Here is a 27,396-nt window from a genome sequence, read left to right as displayed (position 1 = left end):
CTCAAGCTGTCTGGCGGACATCTCGACATGGATGAAGGAACATCACCTGCAGCTCAACCTGGCAAAGACTGAGCTTCTCGTCCTCCCTGCCAATCCATCTCTACACCACGACTTCGCTATCCAGCTAGATTCATCATCAATCACCCCATCAAGGTCGGTCAGAAATCTTGGAGTAATATTGGATGACCAGCTGACCTTCACAGATCACATTTCAAAGACAGCTCGATCATGCAGGTTTGCACTGCATAACATCAGGAAGATCGGGCCTTTCCTAACTGAGAATGCAACACAACTTCTCGTCCAGGCCCTGGTCATTTCTAGGCTTGACTACTGCAATGCTCTTCTGGCTGGACTTCCATCATGTGCAACTAAACCTCTACAAATGATTCAGAATGCTGCAGCTCGTCTTGTCTTCAATGAGCCCAAGAGGGCCCACATCACTCCTCTGTTCATCTCTCTGCACTGGCTACCACTCGCTGCTTGCATCAAGGGCTTTCCTGTAGCTCAAACAGTAGAGCGTTGGTGCTAGCAACGCCAAGGTCATGGGTTCGATTCCCAGGGAAAGCAAGAACTGACAAAATGTAAAATGTGTACCTTGAATGCAATGTAAGTCGCTTTGGATAAAAGCGTCTGCCAAATGCATAAATGTAAAATGTAAATGTAAATGTAAGTTCAAGGCATTGACGCTTGCTTACAGATCTATCACAGGCTCAGCTCCCTCCTACTTTCACTCACTCCTACGAGCCTACATCCCTACCAGAAGCCTACGATCGGTCAACGAGCGACGTCTCGTGGTTCCATCACAGAAAGCCACAAAATCATTTCCCAGAACATTCTTATTCACAGTTCTATGCTGGTGGAATGCTCTACCCACCCTCATCCGGAATGCAGAATCCCTGGCAACATTCAGAAGACAGCTGAAAACCCATCTCTTCCGTGAGCACTTAACCTCATAAAAAAAATAAAAAAAAATGACTAAATGTAAATATCTTAAGCAACTTCCTAAGGTATGGTTCGGGGAACACGCCTAGAAATGGTATACCTTTAGTTAAGTTATACCTTTAGAGTCTTCGTAGCGCGCTAAGAGACAACGTTATCGGGAAACGCAGCCCAGATAAGCAGAGATTGTGTAGTGACTGAGTCTGGAAGCACTGAAGATCAGAACAGTATCAGGAAGGTAATTTCATGTAGGCCTAAAGAAAAATGACTAAAATTACACTGTTAGACTTTTCAAGGGTTTTTTACAGTAACTTACTGGCAACACTGTTGGACAGTGTTGCCAGTAAGGACAAAACACAGTTCTTTTCACAATACAAGACACATAACCCCATCTTAAAAATAATTTCACTTATTTCCAAAAATGTGTTGGATTCATGTACACTGGTGGCCAAAAGAAGTATTTAAGTGTCGTAATGTTTTTGAAAGAAGTCTCTTTGATGCTCAAGAAACATTTCTTATTATTATCAATGTCTGACTGTCTACTCCATCTTTTCTACAGCATAGGAGTAAAAGTCATCATCAAAATAATCTTTAAAAAGCCAACACAATGTTTTTGTCCACCTTTGTGAATAAACGAACTTCTCCAAAGATTGGTTCCTGTTCAGAACTTGATTGACAACATCAGAGTGTTCCCTGGTCTGCATGCGTGCCCACAAACACAAATGTACTCAGTCCTTCAGAGGAGATCCCGCTTCCAAAACTATATGAGAGAGAGAGAGAGAGAGAGAGAGAGAGAGAGAGAGAGAATATAAGTGTCACATTATTTTTAACCTCCTTTTTTGTTAATTTTTATTATTATTTTCACAAAAACTTAAGAATATATATTTGTAAACAGCTTTTGTCAATAAATAGCATACAAAAGAACTAAATTAAATTATGCCAGATTAAATTTTAATACTTACAAATCCTAAATTCTGTCCAAAAATGCTGAGATCCATAGAGAGAAAGACTGAAATCGATGATTTTAGCCCATTTCAGCTTGTCTGCAGTGAAGGAGTACCTGTTTGAGACAAATACACAGTAAGATACATGCAAGAAATCACTGTGTGATGATCGTTCTCCTTCCTACAGTAGTTAACCCACCTGTGGGCTAAAATTAGGACCTTCCTAGTCAGGTGGAACTGCAATGGTAGAGAGTCTTCTGGCTAATAAAATATAAAAATAATGCAAAAATATAAACTTAAGTTGTTTAGAATGCTAGATTTGGTCTGAATGAATTAGTGAGAGTTTTACTGCAGTGCTTACCTGGATACATTTAATCTGGTGAGACTGAACAAAGACAATGGTCCATCTTCTGATTGGTTCATTTGCTGTGTAATAAAGTTAGACATAATGCAAAGGTCACTTATTTGATATTTACATTTACATTTACATTTATTCATTTAGCTGACGCTTTTATCCAAAGAGACTTACAATTGCTATATATGTCAGAGGTCGCACGCCTCTGGAGCAACTAGGGGTTAAGTGTCTTGCTCAGGGACACATTGGTGTCTCACAGTGGATTCGAACCCGGGTCTCTCACACCAAAGGCATGTGTCTTATCCATTGCGCCACACCACCCCCATGATATAAAGTTAGCCAATTTTATAGAGATTTTATGAGATATTGTAAGCTACCTAGTCTGCACCAGTGGCTCAAAAGCAATTTTCACATACCGTATGCTAATCATTTCAGTAAACTTATCTCAAAATATATCACAAATGGGCTGGCCTACCTCTGGAATCTTGCTAAGTCACTGGCGCGAATTGGTGCTTTGTTGCAGTTGCCTTTAAAGGTCCGGTCGCTTCAATGTGTCCAATATAGACAGCCTCTGGCTATTATAGCGTTGTAGACACGCGGTGTAAGGCAAAAATTAGGAAATAAAAAGCACGGTGGAATGGTGCCAGCCAGAGAGGCAGTTACGTCAAATACAGTAGTATACAGCAAATTTAAAAAATACAGTAAGTCTCTGTATGTGGTGTTAGACGTCACAGAAAATTCCCATGATGCAATTGGAATCACAGTTATTTACTGTAAAGAGAAATAGCAGTATAATACTGGGGGATTTAAAGTAAATAACTGTAGAAATTACAGAAAAGTCTAACAGTGTAGGTATGGATGAAATGAATGAGGCTCATGATGAGGATGGTGTTTTATCTGATATTTATTTCCCAGGTAGGTTGTGATCAGGTTTACTCTTTGAATGAGATAAATTCTCTTTTGGATGAGACTTTTGGAAAGGTTGCTGATGTGAGGAATTTTTTTCAGATGTAAAGAGATTTGAATTTTCAGTTCTAGATTGGCAAAGGAGGGAGAAGATAAATTGAGTGCACAAAAGAAGTTTCGGTTTAAAAAGATTCTCAGTCAACTTAGAAAGGGGAAATCCCCAGTTAAACGAAAATCAAATTGATTTTGCGAAATGAGATGCATATCAATGGTGTATTTGCAATGCTTTCTTTTTCTGTCTCTTTCTTTTCTCTCCTTATATCTTTTTATGAATATTCTGAGAGTAGGGTCTTTAAATATTAATGGAGGGAGATATAGGAATAAGAGAGCAAGTTTATTTATATAGCACATTTCATACACAATGGCAATTCAAAGTGCTTTACATAGAAGAAATAAAAATAATAAAAATAAATAAGAATAATTAAAACAGTTTAGAAAAATAAAATACAATACAAACAGTCGGACGAACAGCGGCACAGTGCTCATTCAGTAAATGCACAGCTCAACAGAAATGTTTTGAGTCTGGATTTGAAAGTGACTACTGTAGGAGCACATCTGATCTCTTCTGGAAGCTGGTTCCAGCTGCGGCTGGCATAATAGCTAAAAGCAGATTCTCCATGCTTAGAGTGAACCCTTGGTATCTCTACCTGATATGATCCTAATGATCTGAGTGATCTGTTGGGTTTATATTCAGTGAGCATATCTGCAATGTATTGAGGTCCTAGGCCATTGAATGATTTATATACCAGTAATAATACTTTAAAATCAATCCTAAATCTAACTGGGAGCCAGTGTAAAGACCTGAGGACTGGTGTGATATGTTCATATTTTCTGGTTCTGCTCAGAATCCTGGCGGCAGCGTTCTGTATGAGCTGCAACTGTCTTATGGTATTTTTGGGAAGGCCAGTGAGGAGTCCATTACAGTAATCCACCCTGCTGGTGATGAAAGCATGAACAAGTTTCTCTAAGTCTTGTCTGGAAACAAAGCATCTAATTCTTACAATATTTTTCAGATGATAGTATGCTGATTTAGTTATTGCTTTGACATGACTACTGAAACTAAGGTCTGACTCTAGTGTCACACCAAGATTCCTGACTTGATTTTTAGTTGTTTGACCCCTAGAGTGAAGGTATGTGTTCACCTTGAGAACTTCATCTTTGTTTCCAAACGCAATGACTTCAGTTTTGTCTTTGTTTAACTGAAGAAAGTTTTGGCACATCCAACTGTTGACTTCATCAATGCATTGGCACAGGGAGTCAATGGGGCTGTAATCGTTAGGCGATAGGGCTAAGTACATCTGTGTGTCGTCTGCATAGCTGTGGTAAGCAATTTGGTTCTCTCATTATGTGGCTCATTGGGAGCATATACAGGTTGAACAGGAGTGGCGCAAGAATTGATCCTTGAGGGACTCCGCATGTCATGGATGTCCACTGATCTGATCTGCCTTAAGATTGACGATGACACAATTTTCTTCTAGAAACAAACTTTGTTGTATTATTTTCATGTTATCACTGTGAAGCTGCTTTGAAACAATCTGTATTGTAAAAAGCACTATATAAATAAAGGTGACTTGACTTGAGTAGAAATGAAAGATTTAAAGTTTCTTTTTTATCAATGTATATGCTCAAAATATACGGATTTAATTATTTGGAAAGTTAAACAGTGCAATAAGAAAATATGATAATGGGAAACTGTGTGTAATAATGGAAGGAGATTGGAATTGTACCACTCATTTTGTATAGGAATGGGGAAGAACCTCATTTACAAATCTAGTAATATGCTTCTCAAGATAACTCAAGAACTAGAACTGAATGATGTGTGGAGAAATAGGAATCAATCAACGAAACAATACACATGGGTATATTAGATTCAAGTAACAAGTTATGAATGTTGGTATATCTTCTTGTGGGTTTTCTGATCATAATATTTTCCCATATATATTTATTTCAATACTACAAGTGTATCACATCTGAAATTGTATTGATCATTTTAACATTAAATTTGTCAGGGTTCTCCTTTGACAGTTATGTCTGTCTTGTCTTAGTTAAATGTCTCTTGGTGTGTGTTGTGCTTGAGCACATGGCCAACACACACCAAGACAGAGCCTCTTGTCCCGCCTCCTTGTTTCCAATTACCACATGCTCTTGTTGTAAATGAACTTGATTTGAATGTTTTAGCTGAAACCAATGATTTAAAGAAAAAGAGATTATTCATTATTAAAAACTCTTCTAGAGGAAAGGGCAAAAGGTTTTTTTTTTAAGGTGCCTTAATCCAAGCCAGGACATCTTCCATCAAGGAAATGGATGCTCCAACAAACTTCTTTTTTAATCTGGAACATAAGGTTGTAAAAAAAAAAAAAAAAAAAAAAAAAAGCTTTACCTTCGGAAGGACAATTGCACATTAACTCCAATCCCATTGCAATGATAAAAATTGCAATGGACTTTTATGCTGAAATTTTTGGGCCCAAAGACTACCTGTTTGAAACCGGAGGACAAAAAAACATTGGTTAAGATTATAACAACTTCAACTCTTCATAAAAGGGTTGAATCATTATCACAAGGAGAGTTGACTATTGTTTCCTCAAACAAAAAACAAAAACTCAAACAAAATAGTCCATATAGAGAAAGTTCAAGAGTAGTAAGTCCATGCAAGCAAAATATATTTAACAAAGATAATACTCAACGGTCCTGTCTCAGTCTTTTTCTGCTTTGGGGTAGGTAGCAATTTAAAGTCCTGATAAAAAAAAAAAACAATGTCCCCAAAAAAAGAAAAAAGTATAAATCCACTAGTTCAAGGCCCCACAAAAAACAGGTTATCCTCCAGCTGGAAAGAAGTCCCCAGAGTTTAGTCCACCATATCCCAAACCAGAGCGTGCACATATGAAATGGCTCCAACGTCTAATACACAATGTCTCTCTTCCCAGAGATCATTTTGGGCAATTTACTCTGAGCTAGGTTAGCCAAAAAAAAAAAACTTGCCACCTCACCAAACACACACTTTTCAAAATGGCCCCACCTTTTCCTTATCCCTTGGCTCATCATAATAAGAGTCCTTAGAGTCCAACAAAAGTCCCCCTAATTCCCCCTCAAACAAAAAGCATAGGCAAATGCTCAAAATCAACATACATGCAGATAAACAATAAACGATAAACATTTTGGTATGGCACATATACATACAGTATACAATATATGTATTGTTGCACTTAATTTATTTATATATATATATATATATATATATATATATATATATATATATATATATATATATATATATATATATATATATATATATATATATATGTGCATCATGCAGGGCTTTACAGTGGCAGTGTCAGACATCTGTATAACATCACGGCACATGCGTCATATGGTCTCTTATAAAGGCAATTTGCAATGTGCATGTATTACGTTTGTGATAACTCAAAATAATTTTTTATCACAGTGTTGGCGAAGTACTTTACTAATGAAATCCTTTTGTAGAACAGCAATTTTTACATAAGCTCACACAGAAAACAAACACTGAAGGCTTGACTGTCAATGTCTACTGCAGAACCAGGCCGATTTTCAGGTGCACTGTTTGCGTCACTGTTTGACAAAATTAGGTTTTGTTTGATTCTAATGAGGAACTGGTGTTGACAGCAGGAGAATGGCACAATTCAGTGTAGCTAATGAGAACTAGAGTTTTTTTGGCCGCTTTCCTGGAAGCTTCAGAGAATTGGCATGTAGCTCCACCAGGCGACCGCAGAACAGCTCAGAACAATGTTAGTTATTTACACAGAAGCGGCCGTATATCCAAACCTTGATAACACAGGCTGACAAGTGATTCAACAGCCAATTACAGGCCAACAGACCACTTTTTTGTAAGTACTCATTGGAATTTCAAAAAGTGCTACAGTCTACACGCTTCGCTGTGGCTCCAAAGTCACTTTAACATCCACAGTTTTCACTATTTTCTCATCTCTATGCATCAGTTTGTCTGCTGCCCCCTTCTGCTCTCTTGGGTTAGTGGAGGAGTGGAACTCTGCCTGATCTTGACTTGCTGGACCCATGAGAGATTAAAAAAAAAAAAAGTATCTTGTTGTATTATTTGTTGTATTATTAAATTGCTGTTCTACAAAAGGATGGGGGCGGCAGTGGCTCAGTGGTTCATGTAGATTGTCTACAAACCGGAAGATTGGTGGTTCAATCCCCGGTTCCACCTGACCAGTGCTGCGTTCCAGTCCAAAACTGTCATGCCCTTCACTCGCAAACTTCCCTCCGTCTCGTTCACTCGGATGTACGTCATTGCGAGTGCCCACTACTGGCGGAAACTGCAATGGGCTGAACTGGAACGTCCTAAGCCCTTGATCACTTGGAATCAGCTGTGGAGTTGATTTATTATTTACATTTTTTTTTCCTTTAAGAATTTGTTTAATGCAGCATCCAAATGTTTATGTGTGTTTGGGTTGTTTTAAACAAAAAATATATATAATGAATATATCATAGAGTTGTCTGTTGTGGTGGTGATTAGATGAGATATGTGGTGACGTCACAATCGTACTGCATTGTGGGACATATAGGTGCCTGAAGTGTACATTTGAAGCAGACTCGCTCCCTCGGTCAAAATCGAGGGAACGAGGGTCTGTCCATATAAACTTCCCTCGTCCACTTCACGAAGTGGAACGCACTTCAAAATGGCGGCAGGGATTCCCCCAAGGGGAAGTGCTTAGGGAAGTTCGCAAGTGCGTGTCTAAAAGTGGACTGGAACGCAGCACAAGTGTCGAGGTGTCCTTGAGCAAGACACCTAACCCCAGCTGCTCCCGACGAGCTGGATCGCCTTGCATGGCTGACACCGCCGTCGGTGTATGAATGAGTGAGTGAATGGGTGAATGTGAGGCAATATTGTAAAGCGCTTTGGTGGCCATTGGGTCTGTGAAAGCGCTATATAAATGCAGTCCATTTACCATTTACCATTTATTTATTAATGACTCCAGATATCATGGTTATACATGCTGTATATGTCTCCCTCCTGCCTTCCCTGAGCTTCAAAGCAATTAAAGTGGTGCAATGAAACTGGGCAGGTCATGCTAGGCTAAACCTGCACATTCCTTCATGCTTTAACTCTGCTATCTTAGGCCTCGGAGACCAGGGGCTCTAGTTTAATCTCAACAGGTCAAGTGCTCACCCACTGCTCACATGTCAGTCCAGTCAAGTGTCCTTTACAACAATTCTCCAGTCTATGAAGTAATAAGTGCGTGCAGTTTTGTGTAGTACTACAGTTAAAATGCTTTCAAATGTTCTATTTTACTATTGTGATTGCATTGTGATTGTGCACTGTGGTTCTCTGTCCGTAACTTCACTTACAGTTGTGAAAAACATGTTTGGAAAATGGCAGAAGTGCACAAGAAAAACTGTCCAGTGTTGGCAGATGCTTGTGTTTAATGCTTTTGAACCTACATTTTATTCTTATACTGTATTCTATGTTCTGAAAATATTATGAATTCTTGTGCATATTTCCATTTAAAAAAACTAAATATTTGTCTTAATAATAAGCCTTATCATTAAACTGTAAAGCATTCATTGAGAAAAAAAAAAAGAAGTTTGCAGACAACCCCCCAATAATTTTGACAAAAAAAATGCATTTTTATAATATTGCTGGACATCAAATTATACATTTTAAATGAACAACTACAAATATAGCGACTAAAATGATAAACATTCCCATAGATTTACAGGAAAAATAAATTACAATATATTTTGTTCAGTTTTTATACAGGACAATTTACATGTGACCTGAAAACACTCTGATTGCAATGTTTGCTGCTTTTTCCTGAAATAGAAAGCTATGCACAGTGAATTTCGTAGCATTTATATTTTAAAAGATTGGCAAAAATATTTTTCTCCTAAAAAAGTTATTTGGGATTACTTTTGGTTCCTTGAAGTCCAAGACGTGGTCAGTCAAGGAGCTGATTGGAATTTATGTGGTTCATGATCAAAATCCAGTCGATTCCAAGACTTGGACCACTAAAAAGCTGCATTTACATTTAGTTTGGGATACGTCTTAGATAAATAAATTCAAACTCTGCCAGACTACAAAAAAAAAGGTGTGATTATTTTGTTTCACAATCTAAGTGCAGCACAAATTGTTTGCATTTTATTATAAAACATTAAACCAGCTCAGTAATAGTGCAAGAGTTAAAAGTTTAACACATTATGTTAAAAAATAAAGCTATATTTTAATGTTAATTCAGCAATATCAGTTTTGTGTAAACCTGTTTGGCCAAGATTCATATTGGTAATGCAGACCGAATGAAGAGTTTTGAAAAAGTGGCTTCAGCATTGACAAATAGCAATTGACAAAAACTGTAATAATTAAATTAAAATAATTTTCACTTTGGTTGGAGAGACTTTAAAGAAGTCTGGAGAAAGCGAGAGTGTCCTGTTCTTTGTCTGAAGCTGAACATATTCTCCAGATGAAGATGTCCATGTGCCAGCGATGTTGTAAACTCATTAGGATGCTGAGTCACACTATAGAAGTAACAGACACGACGTGTCCCGGCCCAGTTAAACTCACCTCCGGCACGACGATTCCCCCCTCTTCAAAGCCACAGGTTCTTCTGAGTGTTTGTGAGAGAGCGATCTCGGCACGCGAGCATCAGGAACAGACGGATGGACTGTCATGAATAAATCATGAGTCTTCCACCTGGAAAGGCCAGAATTATCCTGCATTAAGCACAGCGTGGCCATCGTCAAGGTTCATTACACAACTATGCATACTGAAGCACAAACATAGACTTTCAATGACTGAGATTCTCCTTTTACTTTTTTCATATAAAGGTAAAGATTATAGAAGAGAAAATTATTTCCTCAGAAACGTCTTTGTTGTACTATACATGACTGTACACTTTTGCAGGCTTGTATCACTGCCGCATTTGTTTTTTACAATCGCTAGGGCACATTTCTCAATCTTCACACAGTGATCACAGCATCAGTCTATATGGGCTAAACTGTGGATCATTTATCATTGCTTTGACACAAAATACATTCAACAATGACATCTTTTAAATTACATCAATTGTTTTCTCACTTAGACACAAGCACCACCAAAGCTCTGTGTACCTACAGGACAATTTGGCCAGTTTACATACTCTTTTCAAAACTGTTAAACTTAACCCCCTGGGGTCGGCGGTATCGCCAGCGATACCAGCTCGCTTTTTTTTATCAGTGTAAAAGAGACTCAAAAATACTCTGTTGACTTTGATTTTCCATAAGAGTTTCATACATCAATCGATCCTGTTAAGTGTGTATTATTTTTGTGTATTGTGACGAGTGTCTCTGGGCTCATCAGCGTCGCCCTGGCAACCAACACGCTGCACCTGCACGTCCTCATCACAGGCCGGTCGGTCCCAGCTGCCGCTCGTCAACACAGAGCTTAAGAAGCCACCGCCGCTCTCACTCAGGCAGACTGACGTCTCATGCAGATCGCTCTGGTACTAACGTTCTCTCTCTTTGTACGCAGAAGGCAGCGAGTGACCGACGGCCTCAGCACGCACGCCTGGACACCCCTTCACGGACACGAGGACACCTTAGAAACACCAGACACGATCACGCCGAGCACCCTTTTCCCCATCACCTTCACTCTAAGTAATTAATCAAATCCACCCTCCGGGGCCATTGCACTGAGCTACCTTGTTGTGTGATTTCTCACCCGTGACAGTATACTCACAATAAAAACAAGTGTTGTGCTTTTTGCCAAATAAAGAAAAATAAACACGAAGCGAGTTCTGCCTTCTCTCTGTCAGTGTAGTCCATTCTGAAACGCATCCGAAAATGAACCATAACTCAGCGAATACTCAGTCAAACAGTCACACAGGCACACAGGCATGAAGCTTGAATTCTCTTCTTTTAAATGATTACTTCCTGTGTTCGGTCGAAGTCCACAGTAGTCGATTGTCGAGTTCTCCACTGTTGCTTAGTTACCTATGATCACGCGCGTGAACTCGACAATCGACTACTGTGGACTTCGACCGAAAACAGGAAGTAAATACAGGTATATGCGCTGGCTGAATTAACATCACTTTTATTCATATCTTTCACATCTACTGCAGTCAGATTCACCGTGTTCACTCTGAAGGAATCACTCACAATGGCTGGGCACTTGTAATGACACATCAAGGATGTTAAGAGGCTAAAAGCAGGTTTAAAACTTGCCCCATTTAAGTCAACAGGGTGCAAATTTTAAAAAGAGGATAACACGGTGTAGGCAACACAGATTTTTGTCATTGTTCTCTGTACTGACAGCACTCCAAATTTACACAAAAATTAGCTCAATGTTAAAATTGACCGGAGTTCTCCTTTAACTTTAAAATACGTATGATAAAATGAAGGCCTATACTTTATTTTTTTACAAAGATAGAGTACACTTGAAATTGTAATTGTTGTTGTAATTGTAACATTTTTAATAAAATAGCAAAATCTTTTGTCCTTGCATTCTTTCCTGTGGCTCAGTGACACACCTGAACACCTGAATGAAATGCTCATTATGCGGCTTGTTATGCGGCTTGTTATGCAGCTCATTATGCGGGTCATTGTCTTCTCAGGTGTCAATCATGCCCCCATGCATATTCCCTTTCCAAACAAAAAGTGTCTTACAAAATTTAAATCAATGTATTGTTTTATGTGAATGATTAGGCAGGATGATTTTCAGATCATTTTGAAGCAAAAATTCTAGGTGACAACATCCATTAGTCAAAAGTCTTGTGGACACATATTTAACATATAAACATTATTCTCTCATAAATACAAACATGTACAGTACATACATTTACATTTACATTTACATTTATTCATTTAGCTGAACACATACATGTTGTTCACATATTATGGTAGCCCTGTTTGTGCTAAATAGAGTGTAATTACACCTTTACATGTTTATAAGCAACTGAAAAAAAGCTAATTATGAGGTATAGCAAAAAAGGATTTTATCTTACAAAGCTATGAAATCAAGTTGTAAAATCACAGCTAAAAAAAAAAAAAAAAAAAGAGGGCAACAAAGGATGACAGTGTCTGTCCGCCACCACTGAAGACCAATTTTAACACAGGAAAAACCCTGGTAATGCTACGACCCAATCACACCACTACAGTAGGAAGGCAGGAATTAGTGTATGCTATAGTAGGTCAAAGAGATGTGTTTTTAGTCTAGATTGGAGCTGACAGAGTGTGTCTGCTTCCCGGACAATGGTAGGAAGACTGTTCCACAGTTTAGGTGCTAAATAGGAAAAGCATCTACCGCTTGCAGTCGATTTTGATATTCTAGGTATTATCAACTGGCCAGAGTTTTGAGATCTTAATGGATAAGATGGTGTACTATGGTGTACCACAAGGCTCAGTACTAGGACCGTTGCTTTTCACTCTGTACATGCTACCCTTGGGAGATATCATTAGGAAACATGGCATTAGTTTTCACTGTTATGCTGATGATACGCAGCTCTATCACTTCACACCCTGACGAAACTTACCAATTCACAAAATTAACGGAATTCATAGCTGATATAAAAAACTGGATGACTAGCAACTTCCTACAACTTCATTCTGAAAAAAACAGAGATTCTAATTATTGGACAAAAAACGTCCTCACGTAATAATCTAGAATACTGTCTAACACTTGATGGCTGCTCTGTCAAGTCCTCGTGCTCTTTGATACCAATCTTTCATTTGAAAGTCACGTGTCTAGTATCTGTAAAACCACATTTTTCCATCTTAAAAATATATCTAAATTATGTCATATGCTCTCAATGAAAAATCCAGAACAATTAGTCCATGCGTTCATGACCTCAAGGCTAGATTACTGTAATGCTCTACTGGGTGGTTGCCCTGCACGCTTAATAAACAAACTACAGCTGGACCAAAACGCAGCAGCTCGAGTTCTTACCAGAACCAGGAAGTATGACCATATTAGCCCGGTTCTGTCAACACTGCACTGGCTCCCTATTAAACATCGCATACATTTTAAAATATTGCTGATTACTTACAAAGCACTAAATGGTTTAGCTCCGCAGTACTTGAGCGAGCTCTTAACGCATTATAGTCCTTCACGTCTATTGCAATCTCAAAATTCCGGCCAGTTGATAATACCTAATAATCAAAATCGACTGCTGCCGGTAGATCCTTCTCCTATTTAGCATCAAATCTTTGGAACAGTCTTCCTAACATTGTCCGGGAAGCAGACACACTCTGTCAGTTCAAATCTAGACTAAAAACACATCTCTTTGACCTAGCATACACATAACACATTATAGACTTCTATAATTCAATGTTAGGTTGCATAGATCAGGTCAGCCAGAACCGGGAACACTTCCCATAAATCCTGATGTACTTGTTACATCATAAGAAGTATATGCACACATATATATTCAAACGCACATACCTTTGGACTGAACACGTTATGCGCATGTGCGTGACGTCTGCATTTTTGCGGGTTTGCGTTTTTGAGGTTTGCGCAGAGATAACGGATAATTGTTTGCACCTTCTAACCTATTTCAGGGAGTGCATTCTCGAGACACCAGACACTGTTTTGTGCGGATGGGCGGCCGGAGCGCGTTAAGGGTTTTCCTGTTAGACCGGTGTCGTGTAAGCAGCCCGTATGTTAATAACAAATTATCTTCGCAATGGAAGTGAATCAATCAATCAAAACTAACTTTAGCTGGACAATATCTTAGAGCTGTTGTAAAGCCTAAACAATCTGTTACGGTAATTTCCTATTATCACTGTAAAGCTGCTTTGAAACAATCCATATTGTTAAAAGAGTTATATAAATGAAAGTGACTTGACTTGATTTTCATTGGTCATCATGTTCATGGTATGACCAGTATCACAACGTAAATAACACAACAGTTCTGCCGATAGCAATGAGAAATGAGGAGAAATTCAGTTATTTTGCATTTCAGATAACAGTAAGTGTGAGAGAGAGTGAGACTAAGAAGGAAAAAAGGACATTTTGAGTAGATCAAGTAATGAAAAGGGATTGACTGTGTTAATGAGAGCATATCAGTGTAGCACAAATCATACAGGATTATAATAGTCCATAGATTTTATTACTGTATGAAAAGACAGAGGAGAGAGAAAGAGAGAGAGAGAGACAGAGTGAGAGGTTTATTAAAGTGATGGAGCTCATGTTTATCAGCTGTCTCAGAATGTGAAAATGCACAGCTGGCTCACTTTATTAGGACTAGAGTGCGTGTCAGCGCACCTTTTTTTACTCTTTACACAGTCACTACTAGAAAATAACACAATATTGTTGGTGCTAAACGATGACAAACTCTTGGACTAATTAAACAGAGCTCTCTGTAGGCTGTGTGTGTGTGTGTGTGTGTGTGTGTGTGTGTGTGTGTGTGTGTGTATCACAGTGAGGCCTCTGAGCTAATTTCACTCCTGTATGTAAATCTTGTACATTAATTTTTCTTTTCTTTTTTTCTTCTTCAGAAATGTTTCCTATTCCCTATATATGCCTGCACTACGCCCTGAATAAGTGGTGTCTGCCATTTTGTCAGAATACTTTGTGCACTGTATAATTGTTAACACCTTTATACCCATCATGTTCTGTGAATTATTTTATCTATTTATTTATTTATTTTGGTACAGAACTGATGCATACTGTTAACCAATGCTAGCTTGTTTTTCTTTCTTCACTAATATTTGTATATTAAATGATCATGTGCACCCAATTTGATTTAAATATTCAGCTTAACACTGACAATTGCTTTAGGAACAGATGAGACTTGTACATCCATCTGATCACAGTTGTAATTTGAAATCTGTTTTTGAAGTAATTTTTTTGAAGAACAATAAAAATAATGAAAAAGATGTCATGACGATGCTGATTGACTGATGATAGACTGATGACAAATACACACATCACAAACTGGACAAATATAAGACCATACACACTTTAAGAACCCCCTAAAAGAATATTAGCAAATGTTGCAATAAAAAGAATTTTATTATTTCAGAATACATGTTGTCCATTGAATGTCCGTCAATGGAAAAGGATGGTTTTTCCTGTCAAATGGTGTAGTTACACCAGGCCAGCTAAACCTTGACCCCTTGGTTAATATTGTTATTGTGTCTTTAGGAAATATGTTTAAAGTACAACACTGAACACTGAAAGAGTTTTTTTTTTTTTTTTTTTTTTTTGAAATCCAATGTAATGACAATTATTCAGCTATTTCTTTCATCCTCTAGTCAAGTCAAATCAAGTCACCTTCATTTATATAGCGCTTTTAACAATATGAATAGTTTCAAAGCTGCTTTACAGTGATAATGGGAAATTACAGTAACAGAGATTGTTTTGGCTTTACAGCAGCTCTAGGATAAAGTTATTGTCCAGCTAAAGTCTACTTTTATTCTTTTTGAATCAAATTCGAAACTCCATTCCAAATCGGTCTGGCCCAATTTAACCACAGCTCATATCACTCCGGTCTAGTAAATACACACAAAGAGCACAGTGGATGAATGTTGGTATGTGCTCATGTGCAGCTGGTGAGAACTGAAAATGTAAGAGATGGTAGAAGAGCTGATGTCATCGCATCGAGATCTTTCATGGCTCTGCAGCGCCCCCTTCTGGCCTGCAACGAGTACCTTATGACCATGAAGAACAAGTGATTTGAATCAGCACAGTCTGACAGTCTGGGCACTTTCTGGTCTGTTCTCTGGAATTGTCTGCCCAACTCAACCAGAGCTGCTCAGTCCATGGCCATTTTCAAGAAACGGCTGAAGACGCATCTTTTTCGGCAACACTTGATCCATTAATACTAACACTTTAGCTTCTATTCTATCTCTATTATCTTTATACATATATAAAAAAATGCATTAGATTAAACTGGGAAGGGTCATAGCACTTGCATATTGTTGTCCTATTGTTAGTTTAACTGCTTCTATTGTTCTCATTTGTAAGTCGCTTTGGATAAAAGGGTCTGCTAAATGAATACATGTAAATGTAAATGTAAATGACAGAGACATTGTAGCAGAAAAACTGTGGACACTGAGAATTTGAGGACCAAATATTAATTAGAAGGAGACAACAGTTCACAAGAATGTTACTTGTATTTTAGCAATATTGCTACTAGGCTAATTGTCTGGAAGGGTGCAGATACAGTAAAATACAACAATGAGCTTTAAGAAAAGTTTATTTTCATGACAGTACTGTAAAGTAGATAAGAAAAGATACGAAACGTTCTAGAAAAGAAAAGTACCAAAGAATTGAATAAGAACTCGGTATGCAACAAAATACAATATACTGTCAGTTACAGCACAATAAAATATCAATAAAAAAAATTAAGTCAGCATCCACAGCATCCCTGGCACTCTCAGCCGAAATGCATTGCAGTACTGGCAATGCCCATGTTTACAGAATTAGAGCAGTTCCTTGGTCCTCTGACAAAAGACATTTTGAAAAGACTTTTGGTCCACCTTAGATTTAAGTGCTGCCTGTGATACAGTGGACCACAAAATTCTTATCTCACAACTTGAAGGATGTGTGGGTATTGAAGGTTGCACTCTAAAGTCCTATCTGAATGCTAGAATGTTTTCCCTCAGGGCTCCGGTCTGGCCTCTGCTCTGTTCTCGTTGTATATGCTCCTTTTGAGGACTATTCTTTCTAAACATGGGGTGTTATTCCACTTTTACACTGGTGACACCCAAATCTATTTGCCCCTAAAGAAAAACTACAAAAAAGGCCTAAGCTCATTATCAGCATGCTTGTCTGATATTAAGTCCTGGTTTTCCTTATATGTTTTGCATCTAAATAATAGCAAAACAGAGGTTATTGTTTTTGGGCCCTCAGGTGTCTCTGCTACTCCTAATGGCGACCTAGGAGATTTGGTTCCCTATGTAAAACACTCTGTGAAAAACCTGGGTGTTATTTTTGATTATGCTCTTAAAGGTAATAAACAGATAAATGCTGTAGTTAAATCTAGTTTTTACAATTTAAGATTACACTGGCTGCCGTTTTTTTACAGAATGGATTTAAAAATTCTGCTTTTTGGTTTTAAAGCCATAAACGGATTTGCTCGAAAATATCTCTCTGATCTTTTGAAATTAAATAACTCTGCTAGATCATTAAGGTCATCTGTGTTTTTATTTATTTATTTATTTTTTATAGATATTTATCCTGTTGTACAGCACAATGGCCAACTACCGTTGCTTTTATTGTGTTATATAAATAAAAGTTGATTTGATAAATTACTATACTGATACTACTGTGTACTGTATGTGTAAACAGTATCAATAACCCTGCAGACGAGCTGTAGGTAGAGGTCTAAACGGGAATGTTTTTTTTGTTTTTCGTCCTGCTCCCGCTTAAAATTCACTCTGTGTTCACCTGCTACCTGCTTAAAGTGATTTTCTTCCCAACCCGACCAATCCCACTAAATCCCACTAATCTCACATTTAAATTTTCCCTAAAGAAAGAGAGAGTGATTGGGAATAACACATATAAAATGATGGCTATGCAAGAATTTTATTTGTTGTTTTTGTCTTATCATGATACTGTCAACCCAGTACAAATGTCACAGAAAAAAATAGGCTAAATTAAATATGACATCTGTCACAAAAAATGATGTCAAAAATATGAATAGACAAAAACTGTTGGGTTACTAGCTATACTGCTAAATTATAAAAAAAAATTTAAACATCCATGCAAGAACAGAATGTCGCTGACTGGCGACGGTTTCAGTATCCTACGTTTCTCCTCCAAAATCCGAGCACAAAGGCTGAATGCTCTCTCTTAAGGTGCACTCGTGAACATATATTGCCAGGTTGCTCAGGGCAGGGAATGGGAACTGTGTGAACGCCACCACTGCAGAAAGCTTTGTTCATTTTACGTTCAAGTGCAGATACGCTGTTGTCAAAGGATGTTGGGAGTGCGGGGTTTTTGTCAGACTGCCCGTTCACGTCCAAAGTACACCAGCACGTATACCAAAGTACACACTGCAAGAAATCAGATCTGGTGCAGAACCGTACCTGTTACATGTAAACGCGCAAGATGGACGAGTTTGACTGTGTTGGTTTTTCCAACGCAATATAACTTGTTCAGTTGGCACAGTTTCCCAAATCATTCATTCAGTTCTCAAAACAAAGACACATTTATGTCATTAAAGTCAGCCCAAACAATGGGTCCCCGCACACCGAGACGCTTAGGCCTATTCTTGCCACCGCGGGCGAAACATCCGCAATCTCCGTCCACGTCTTTCTCTAATCGGACCAATTAAATTCTCCCTGCCATAGAGGAAAGGACAATAAGGCCCGTCGAGCACCAAGCTCGCATGTCTGGCAATGCCATCCTCTTTTTTTTTTGTAATTTCAAATGAAAATAAAACATGCTTTAGATAAGCTTGGTGTACTCAAAAAGAAACGTTCTTCTGCTTCCAGGAGAAATGGATGAGGAGAGAAAACTGGAGACAGTGAGAGAGAAATGCATTGCTTATGTTGGAACTCCCTCCTGTGGGTTTATTCAGTATTACATGTTATGAATTATTCTCTATTACACTTTGCAAATGGCAAATTAGTTAAACATTAAAATCTCTGGAATGAATGGCCACTAGTCAAGTCAAGATTATTTTGAACGATTTTATTTTCACACCCTTCTTTGATCATATTTAAGATAGATAGATAGATAGATAGATAGATAGATAGATAGATAGATAGATAGATAGATAGATAGATAGATAGATAGATAGATAGATAGATAGATAGATAGATAGATAGGTAGATAGATATCTGATTCCCCTTTTCAAAAATAGGCTTGGGTTCGAGAGGGGAACATAATAAGATAAAAAGAAAGGCCACATGGAGCTTCTTATTCCCAACCCCAGCGCTAAGTAACTCTGCCAACCACCAAAATCAACTGCATATTTAATTTATTATGAAAAGGAATTGTAACAGTAACAGAAAAAGGCTTCAGGAGGGGGCATGGCCAAAATAATAAACAAAATTGAGCCTACCTAAGTCTTAGATCTAACTTACCTGTCACAAAATAAAATAACAAAAAACAAAACAAAAACAATAGCACTTCCTTGACCAAAACCTGAAGAAAAATAATTAACAAAAAGAAAATGGGACCTTCCTCACTACAAGTTACAAATGACACTTTCAGTTTAACAAAAGAATAAGAAAAACTATCAAGTAGTTCAGCAATACTGAGAGTTGGGGTTAACACTCTAGGTAATGATGGGCAAATTAAGCTTTGGTGAAGCACTGAACCACTTAGAAGAATTGTTTTGAAAATGGGTTCATTACTCGAAGCTTCAGTAACAGCGACCCCGCCTGGGGCCCGTTCTTCGTACGTCGCTAACTCAGTTAGCTGGATTTGATTGTTGGCGATTTGGCATGATCTTGGATTGTTTGGTTCTTCGACGCTCATCCTGGACTTGCTGTCATAGCAACAGGTGCGCAATCTTAAACCTGCTCGCGAGCAGGCTTTTTTCATGTTAACAGGATTAGACTGCGGCTTCATAAGCGGAGCTGATACGGGAAGTCCAGCGCAGCGCGATAGTGCACTTTCAGAGATTTTTTTTTTTTCTTGTGACTCGTGAGATTGTCGTTTACATTATTAATTTGTTGGAAACGCACATTTATTTTCAACTTGTCGGAGTCGGGCTTTAACTATAGCACAAACTGTTTGCATTGCCGTAAGATTATTTGCGAGTGGCTCAATTCCTTTACACTACTGGAGATGCGGAGAACTTGATGGAAAGTGCTGTCTGTCGTGTCATTCAGAGTTTACCTGGCGCTTTTAGGTTTAAAAACAGTTTTAGTTTTTTTTCTGGCATTTCCAAGCCACTTAAGACCCAATGTTGGAAAGCAGTTTTTTTTTAGGCTATCATAATTTTTGATGAAGATCATGCAATCATGACCATGCCGATTACAGTATGTCACTCAGGCTTCACTAACGTGATTGGTACCAGACCATCTAGACCATCAAGGCCTCAATGAAGGGGATTATGTGAATAGAAAGGGGGTTCACAATGTAAATGTGCAGCCCAGTTACTATTGTGATTCTTAATATTCCAGATTAATAATATTATATCAAATAAAAAAAAGGCAGTTGACTAAAATCTTCCATATCACAAATGTGAAAGCAAAATGGCCAGGATCTGTGCATGACTTGATAATTTTCAGAGATTCACATTTATGCACATTATTTGAAAAAGGTAAGGAAAGTTCCACAATTAAATATCAAGCTCACTGTATTACATACACTTATGCTGATCCTAACAGAACTGCATTTTTTCATAGGTGATTATGACATGTTCCTGCCTGCAGACAGGTGTTTTATGACCCCATTCCCTGACCCAAACCAATTACAATGCAGCTCTAGCCAGGACAAGGGCACACAATGAAATGAACTTTGGCTAACTAAAGGGAAGATGTCAGTGTGTGAAAAGTCTGAGGGTTGCACACCTGACAGGGCCTGTGACATTGTTGCATGTGCCATATTACACAACATTGCCAAAAAAACAAAAAACAAAACACTTTCCATTAAATGTTTAATAAAAGACAAATAGGCTTAGTTCCTTGAGTTTTATTTCAATTGTTCTTTGTAAAGAAAAGCCAGTGGTCAAGTGCCTGCAACAAGAGATATTAGACACATGCCTCATGCAACAAATAAAAAGGAAAAGTTGGCTATACACTGCCCACCTGTAGGCCTATGTCTCCTCTGTATGACTCTTCTGTAGGCTTTTCTGTAGATGTGGAATCCTGCATCTTATATTGCAGCCATAAAGCATACAAGTATAAATGAAGTAAAGTTATTTATGCACTTGCAGGTAGGCTAGTTCCTCCATATGACAGTTATCTGAGAGGGTTTATTCACTGTCCAGTGCAATGGAAACAAATGGACATTACAAAGTCTTATACTTTCTTTCCTTTGGAAAGTTAGAAAATGTCCACTTACTGCACATATTTCAGCCACCACTTTCTTGGGAACAGATACAAGTGTTGGTGTATTATGTAAAAGTGCACAAAAGAGGAAAACACAATGTCATTACAATGACCTACAATCGGGAAAAATGTGATCAATAACTCATGGCAAAAAATTTCTTGGTTGCTTTTATAAACAGACAACCATTTATTTAACAGTTCCTTTTATAAAAGAGACTATAACATAACAAAAAAATTACCATTATGTAAAATATTTTTGTACTTCACTTTTATTTGTTCCCATGGTCTAGTGTGGTGACTCTGACATTACAATGAACAAAGTAATTATGCAGTTATTACAGTTTTTTACAATTGTTTACACACTAAAATAAAAATTTCCACACAATTTGCAAAATTCTACTCCAATGAGGCAAAACACCTCCACAGATTTGCACAACATTACACACAATGTCTGCTTCACCCTTTTTGCAAAACATTACACACAGTGATTTGTAAAACTCTACACACATTTTCACACCTTAGACACAGATAAGGATTGTGAGGTTACTTCCTTGCCATTACAAAGCCCCGGATTGCCAATGACCACACTAATGAACGAATTGGATAATCACATCCACGAGGTGTGGAAGCACACATGTGCTAATTTGAAAACGCAGCACTCAGGTGTGCTATAAAAGGCAGAAGGTGAGTTCACCTGTCTTCAACAAAAATGGAAGGAGCTAGAAGAAGAAGAAGAGTGAGAATGAGAATGAGTGGGCGAGCTCAAAGAGGAGATGAAGGAGGTAGAGGAAGAGGAAGAGGAGGAGGAGGCCCAGGTAGAGGAAGAGGAGAAGAAGGAGATAGAGGAAGAGGCCTAGGTAGCGGAAGAGGAGAAGGAGGTAGAGGAAGAGGAGAAAGAGGTAGAGGAGGAGGCCCAGGTAGAGGAAGAGGAGAAGGAGATAGAGGAAGAGGCCTAGGTAGAGGAAGAGGAGAAGGAGGAAGAGGAGAAGGAGGTAGAGGTAGAGGAGGAGGCCCAGGTAGAGGAAGAGGAGAAGGAAATAGAGGAAGAGGCCTAGGAAGAGGAGAAGGAGGTAGAGGAAGAGGCCTAGGTAGAGGAAGAGGAGAAGGAGATAGAGGAAGAGGCCTAGGTAGAGGAAGAGGAGAAGGAGGTAGAGGAAGAGGAGAAGGAGGTAGAGGAAGAGGCCTAGGTAGAGGAAGAGGAGAAGGAGGTAGAGGAGGAGGCCCAGATAGAGGAAGAGGAGAAGGAGATAGAGGAGGAGGCCTAGGTAGAGGAAGAGGAGAAGGAGAAGGAGGTAGAGGAGGAGGCCCAGGTAGAGGAAGAGGAGAAGGAGATAGAGGAAGAGGCCTAGGTAGAGGAAGAGGAGAAGGAGGTAGAGGAAGAGGCCTAGTTAGAGGAAGAGGTAGAGAAGGACCTGAAGAGCTGATAGAACCTGAACAAAGAAGACGAGGACCAAATTTGACTCAAGAAATCCGTGCAACACTTATTGACCATGTTATCAACCATGGACTGACGCTGATGGAAGCTGGACAAAGAGTTCAACTAAATCTCAGCAGAAATACTGTTGTGTCAGTAATTCGGACATTTCATAGAGAAAACAGGTAAGCTAACCACACTGTACATTGAAATTGAAGCTTGCTGTACTTATCAGCAATATTGTTTACTGTGACATTTGACAGTATGCTGCATGTGTATTTTTTTTAATATATATATATTTTTTTTACATAGGATTGAGGGTTAAGGACACCAAGGTGGAAGGGGCCCTATGTTCACTCGTGCACAAGAGGCCGCCATTGTGAACATGTTTTTGACCAATAACTGTATCAGGCTGCGAGAAATCCAAGCCAATATCATCAATGATGACCATATTTTCAATAACATCCAACGAGTCTCTCTGTCAACATTAGGTCGAATCCTCAAGAAAAATCAAATATACATGAAGCAACTGTATCAGGTACCATTTGACAGAAATTCAGAGAGAGTGAAACATCTGTGCAATGAGTATGTGGCGGTATGTATTGTTCATCTTACTATGGTGTGGTATTGTGCACTGCTCATAATGTTCTGGCACAAAAAAATACTGTGCAATAGATATTGAGTAGCATCCTATTGTCTTTTACTGTGTTTCAGAGAGTCTTGCAAATGGATGCTGCAGAAATTCAACATGAATTTATATATGTGGATGGGGCTGGATTTAACCTTGCGAAAACAAGAAGAGGGAAAAATGTAATTGGACACCGGGCAATCACCAATGTGCCAGGGCAGCGAGGGGGTAACATCACCCTTTGCGCTGCTATTACACAAAATGGGGTCCTCCACCACCATGCAAATCTGGGACCCTATAATGCAAATCTAATACTTGCATTTCTTGACAGATTGCATGAGATTGTCACAGCATTAAACCAAGTGGACCAGATGCGGTACATTGTCGTTTGGGACAATGTCTCATTCCATCGGGCTGCTCTGGTCCAGAATTGGTTCCATGAGCACCCTGAATTTGAAGTCTTATACCTTCCCCCAAACTCCCCCTTCCTGAATCCAATAGAAGAGTTTTTTTCAGCATTGTGGTGGAAGGTATACGACCTGCGGCCCTATGACCGTTTGCCCCTCATTCAGGCCATGGAGCAGGCCTGTGATCATATCGACGCAGCTTCTGTGCAGGGGTGGATTCATCACACGAGGCGATTCTTGCCAATGAAGACATAGCCTGTGATGTGGATGAAATCTTATGGCCTGATCCAGCCAGACGGAGAGATGATGAATAGTTGCAGTATTCCTTGTTGCTTTTACAGTAGTTTTTCTTCAGAGTCAAAGTGTATGTGCTTCATGCAGTAATTTTTATTTGTCTACAGAATTTATTTGTTTCATTGATTTCATTGTTGGTTGATTACTGTAACTGATTATGGTAAGAAATACTGTAAGTATTGAAATAAATACTTGAAATATTCAGTCTGCAGCATCAGTGTTGTGCAGTGCTTGGTAAGTTTATAGTAGGCCTATTTGTCTACATTCTCCCTATATCTCAAACTAATCATGAAGAATGTTGTGAGTTTGTCACAATTTTTTTTTCATCTAAATTATCCCTTACATAACAATGTCTGGCCAAAAATCTAGCACAAGCTATTTCTTAAAATTAGTTTTTTTACAAATATGTTTTTTATTTATCACTGCAATAGTGTCTGATCATTGAGGACTGTGTTGGTTAAATGAAAAATAATAGCATTATCACAAATATGTGTATATGTTTTGACTGAAGTGTGTCATTTTGCAAACAATCAAGGAATTATGCAAATTGAGTGTGGCTTTTGGATAATTGTGATAATATTTAGAAAAAAAGAACCCGGTTTTCAAAATTGCGTGTAAACAATTGAAAAAAACTGTAAAATACAAATATATAGGCTAATAAGTGATAAAAACATCTAACATGGCCACTTCTATCGGATTTAAATTGTCTGCTACTTTTTGCCAGCCCTCTCTCCTGGCTTTTGCAGACTTTGAGGTGTTCCCTGGCGTTTTGATTAAACATTAAAATTCCAAATAAACTTTGACTATTAGTTCTTGCTCTGCTGAGGAGAAAAACTGAGCCCGCTCTTTGGCCACGCTGAGCAGCCGATAGCAGCGTTGCTGATCAATGTTTCTACTATCGATACATATCCCCTTTTAAACCAGCGCATGAACGCGCAATTATCTCACTAACTCAATCCAGCTATACTAATCATATCCGGCAAGTGTGTTTGAAGAACCTAATTAGCCAGATCATGATTAGCACGATGATATCATCCTGGATGTCTCATTTGATCTCGGATGTTTTAAGCAACATACGAAGAACGGGCCCCTGGTGAAGTGCCAAGGCTGCATCTAAATTATACTGGCTAGATAGTGGACTGGAGGCTTTAAGACGAGTGGAATAAATCTAGTGCACGCACCAGAGTGCTTGGGGAAACAGAGGATGTGCTGGGAAAATATTGCCCAAGTTGGGTGTGCTTGTTTAACTATGGCCAGGGGTATGTGGGATAGGGAACACTCAAAGATTTTTATTAAGGAACAATATTTTTTCCACACTTTTTGGACTGAGTCTGTTTCTTTTTTTGCTCACAACCTCTCCACATTTAGAGAAAATTCGTTCAGAGGGAACGGATGATGCCGGCATGCATAAAAACGGTTTAGCCAGTATAAAAGGTGAGGGTACACATTTTTGTGATTTATCCAGTACACCAGTGGGTCTTCAGATCTTTCCAGCGGTGGATCCGTCATGCAGGAGCGATCAGAATAAAGTTTTGCCACATGTCAGAACGACCTCTCTTCCTAGATGCTTCCATAGTAATGAAAATAAATCGATACGAACAAACTAATTCTTGTCACTGTAGAGGCTACTACGAACAAAACGCAATGTTGTGCATTAAAGTTTTTATGCTTTGAGCGCACTACAATTCAGACTCGAAACGAGGTGGTGCCAGTTGCAGTGGCAGCACCTGACTGGTTCGCGTGTGGCAGTGGCACTGCGAACCACTCAGGTGATTCATTCAGAGAATGAAGCTGTTGCTGCTTCAGACATCATATGTCACGTGATTTTTTTGTACCAGAGCGACCTTCGGAGCAGTGGTTCAAATGGAATTGTAGTTAATGGTTTAAAGCACGTATCAAAGCTTCAGTGTCAGACTGCCATCACTAACTCTAGGCAGGAGCACGATAACGATTCTGACTAGAACACTATCACATTTTTCACCATTTAACACTTGGTATCAGTTGGCTAACACAAAATAACCACAACAATAATCTGGGGCCGCAGAAAAGGTCCACCTAGCAGTGGAGAGAGAAATGTCTCTGTCTCTCTCCCTCTCCGTGCCTTTTTGATGGCTTTTAAAACTGGTATCCTCCCTGGAGGAGCCAATGAGAGAAGTGCTAGTTGGCTATCAGCAAATGGGTAGCAGGAGTAAGCAATCAGGCAATCAGCTCCTGTTAGAGCAGCAGCACAGAAGAGAGAAAGAAAAAGGAAAAACAAACAGTACTGTTTCGTCAAGAAAAAAAATATTATTCACTTAAAGGTCTTTTTTTTTGATCAGGGACAATGCACAAAAAACATTAGTCTTAAAAAGAAGAGATGTCATGTGCCAGGTTATAGCAAAAAAATGCTAATTTCCACCCGCAGTCCCTGGACAGGTTGATATTATACTTACAAAAGTTTATAAAATATAGAATAATACACATAATACATAGAATAATACAATAAAGACACTCTCCACTTCAGGAATCTATCACTCACTCACTCACAGTTTACATCATTCATATCACGGTCATTCAGTGCGTACAGGTTTGCTTTGATAATAACCACTGTTTGATCAGGCGTGTAAAAGTACTATAGTTTGTGCATGAAATAATTTCAGCTCTAGAAATTTTCTCCGAATTTAGTGTGACAAATTTTCTCAAAGGGGGAGCAGCGATGTTATGGATAATTTTAAATAGAGCAGAAATTTGATTATATTTAATGAGGTTTTCAAAACTCAATATGTTATTTTTACTTTGTACTTTACAATGATGATACTGGCGAGACTTTTTATCATGAATTTTTATGGCCCTTTTATATAATGATTCAAGTAATTTTAACGATGTTTTACACGCCTGAGACCAACTAGAAATGCAATACAGAAGATGTGGGACAATCATAGTATTAAGGTATATATTTGAGGCTTCCATAGTTAATGAATTTCTGATATGTTTATAGTTCATCAAATTAAATTTCAATTTATTACCAAGTTTTTTTATGTGACTTTTAAAACCAAGGTTTGAATCAAGTATTAGACCTAAATATTTTGTTTCATTTACATTTTTAATTTTTTGTCCATTCACTTGAATTTCTTGAGTTGGTTGTAATTTACGTTTATTTGAAAAAAACATTGAGATCGTTTTATCAATGTTTAAGATCAGACAGGACGTCTGCAACCATTCTGCAACTTTTTGCATCTCTTTTGATAATTTGTCAGTAACCTCCAGCTCGTTTTCCCCAGAATTGAAGATCACCATATCATCAGCGTACATGATTACATCAACGTCCGAACACACTCTAGGGAGGTCATTTATATAGATGCTGAAAAGCAAGGGTCCCAAAATAGACCCTTGAGGCACTCCCATCGAGGTGGCCCTAAACGCAGATTGGATGTTATTCACTTGAAGATAATGCCAGTAAACTATGGAGTGCCGCAAGGATCTGTGTTAGGCCCTCTGCAATTCTCAATATATATGCTGCCACTTGGTAATATTATAAGAAAACATGGAATTAA

General features: G+C 38.5%; 1 long non-coding RNA gene across 1 annotated transcript; it reads right to left on the bottom strand.

The window, feature by feature from the left end:
- Window positions 1-1,294: 1,294 nt before the first annotated feature.
- On the bottom strand, window positions 1,295-2,761 carry LOC311286902. Its single transcript, XR_014626671.1, has 3 exons — window positions 2,714-2,761; window positions 1,902-2,309; window positions 1,295-1,699 (listed from the first exon to the last, which is right to left on the bottom strand). It is a non-coding gene; the product is annotated as an uncharacterized lncRNA (long non-coding RNA).
- Window positions 2,762-27,396: the final 24,635 nt, after the last annotated feature.

Source organism: Rutilus rutilus (assembly GCF_951802725.1).
Source record: "Rutilus rutilus genome assembly, chromosome: 3".
In the NCBI taxonomy this organism is placed as follows: Eukaryota; Metazoa; Chordata; class Actinopteri; order Cypriniformes; family Leuciscidae; genus Rutilus; species Rutilus rutilus.
This window is presented reverse-complemented; position numbering and strand designations above follow the sequence as displayed.